Source organism: Osmia lignaria, unplaced genomic scaffold, assembly GCF_051020975.1.
Source record: "Osmia lignaria lignaria isolate PbOS001 unplaced genomic scaffold, iyOsmLign1 scaffold0129, whole genome shotgun sequence".
Classification (NCBI taxonomy): Eukaryota; Metazoa; Arthropoda; class Insecta; order Hymenoptera; family Megachilidae; genus Osmia; species Osmia lignaria.
Window position 1 is genome coordinate 2501 of NW_027478270.1, and position 2500 is coordinate 5000.

The 2500-nt window shown below is 44.0% G+C and overlaps 2 non-coding genes across 2 annotated transcripts in view; both read left to right on the plus strand.

Annotated features, from left to right (window-relative positions):
- The first annotated feature begins 508 nt into the window (after positions 1 to 508).
- LOC143308043 (5.8S ribosomal RNA) lies at positions 509 to 663 on the plus strand. The gene has a single exon (XR_013065062.1). It is a non-coding gene; the product is annotated as a 5.8S ribosomal RNA (ribosomal RNA).
- A 1732-nt stretch (positions 664 to 2395) lies between these two features.
- LOC143308044 (large subunit ribosomal RNA) overlaps positions 2396 to 2500 on the plus strand; it is a 4041-nt gene continuing 3936 nt past the window's right edge. Inside the window, exon 1 of the ribosomal RNA XR_013065063.1 lies at positions 2396 to 2500. This exon is cut by the window's right edge and continues 3936 nt beyond it. This is a non-coding gene — a ribosomal RNA (large subunit ribosomal RNA).

Sequence of the window (2500 nt, forward strand, 5' to 3'; positions counted from 1 at the left end):
TCGAGAGGGAGAGAGAGGTACTTGCGGGTAACCTGGAATCTACGAAACACGCACCGTGGTAAGATTCGTGCGTCCGCCTGATCGATGTGTGTTGTTTACGGACCGGCTGAGAAGCGACGATAGCGAGTCTTTGAAAAACTATGTGTCCATTAGTTAGACCGATCGTCGCCGGCCGTGTGTCTGTTCGAATCTCGCAACCCACGATTCAGCGACAGGACGCGCGCTCGCATTCCTTGTGTGCGTTCGTACTTTTCAAGGTTTTTAAATGTACTTTACGCCCGACCGTCGAGAGGAGCGTGCCACTGGGCGTTTCTCCGACGGTTTCCGTCCTTGGACGCGATCGTGTCGTCAACGATCGAACAAACAAACAAATACGTTGGCGACGCCCGAATTCGCTCTCCCGCACGCGCCGGGTGGGAGAGTGATGTGGGTATCGAATGTGATGCGTGTTAATAATGAAAATAACACTCTAAAGATCTAAAGAGTTTGAAATACAAAATTTTACGATTACCCTGAACGGTGGATCACTTGGCTCGTGGGTCGATGAAGAACGCAGCTAATTGCGCGTCAACGTGTGAACTGCAGGACACATGAACATCGACATTTCGAACGCACATTGCGGTCCACGGATACAATTCCTGGACCACGCCTGGCTGAGGGTCGTTTTCTTAACAAAAGACTGCTTGCGTTTGCTTCTCGAAAAAAGAGTAATTCATTTCTTTCTAAACATCTCGCCGTCGTTCAACGAAAGTAGAACGTTTCGGAGCGGGATTATCGAACGAAATTGAAAGAATGAATGAACGATAAACAAAGAAAGAGTCGCAACGTACGAGCGATAGTTGGGCAGTTCGTCGGCGTTTGTCGTGGAAACGATGTGACGAAAATCGCAACCGATACACTAAATGCAGGCCGTTAAAGGAGAGAAACAAATTTCGAAATATCTCTTCGAACTAGCGCAAGTGCGTCACGGCGCGCGAGTCGTTCGTTAAAATTTATAAACGACCGCCCGTGAAAGCACCGAGTTCTAGGAAGATAATCTATAAAGATTCTCCATCCTGCTGGAAGTTATCGGATCGGCGCGATTGTTCACTTGTAGAAATCCACGCTCCCGACGTTGCCAGAAACGATATTTACGAAAGGTGTGTCAAAAATAAACGAAAGAAGCTCTCCTATAAATTTAGAAAAAGCAAACGAGTGAAATGTTTGAGATGATAATTTGCTGAAATGCAAGCTCGAATAGCCCCAGGGTTTCGAATGATTCCCCGCGCTTTATACATCTCTCTGTTTACAAACGGTGTATAAATGAAAGATCGCTTCAGATGGGTCGTCGCTGTTTGACGCGCGATGCTGTTCCTTTTTTTTTGTCTGTCTGTGCGTTTAGCTTCGCTAAACAAGTTAAATGGTTAAAAAGCGTCGAAAAAGCGAATACACACGCGACAAGACAAATCTAACGAGTAAAGGAACGCTCCGCTCCAAGATAAAAATGGTTGTTTACAATCAATACAGCGTTTCGGTACCCCTGATCGTAGTCTGAAACTGTGTAACAAAAGAGAGGAAAGCGAATGGTGAAGGAACTTCGAAGCCTCCGTGGCGTGGCTAGAACTTGTGATAAAAGTATGTTTGCAGCAATTATGCATGCTCCCGTTAAAACAGCATTTCAATGTCTCGCATGGCTTAAAGCTCTAGGAGGCTTCAACATTTAGAATACATACGGACTACTTCGTTTGTTAAAGATAAGCGAAGACCGCGCGACCATCGCTCGGTCGTCCAGTCCTCGAAAGTTTTGTTGCGTTCCAAAGAAGAGACAAATGGGGTTTACCCTTGCGCTAAGGGGAGAAGAAGAGAAAAGCAGTTGTTAAATCTAAGAGGTGTGTGGAGTACATCGCGTGTTGGTTAAAATTGTTAAATGAAGTATACGCGAAATGTTCTCTCGCTCTTGCTTTTCCTCTTGCTTCCGTGGCGCTCGAAAAGAAGGGATGATAAATAAAGAAACCTATTCGAAATCTCTTGTGGAACAAAAAATAATACGGACGGACGTTAAAATTGAACCGAGACGAAATGGATCGTCTTGCGAGTTGTCTTCGCTTTGAAATTGTTAAAAATTGATAAAAGCAATACGACGAAGCTGCAGTCCGCAAAATGTTTGAAGCAAATAGGAAATAACACGAAAATTATGGGAACGTCGTGTCTCAACTTTTTTTTCCCTCTTGTGCTCGTTTCATCGAACGATAAATACAAACATTTTGAAACGAGAGAGGAGGAAAAATTGAATATGCGAAAGGTTGATTCACGCACAGTTTCTCTACGTGTTTGCTTTTTTGCTTCTTTTCGTTTATTTTTTTTTTTTTTGCATCGAGCATCATTATTCACCTTTCGATGAAACCAAAGAAATTGACGACCTCAGAGTAGGCGAGATTACCCGCTGAATTTAAGCATATTATTAAGCGGAGGAAAAGAAACTAACTAGGATTTCCTTAGTAGCGGCGAGCGAACAGGAATG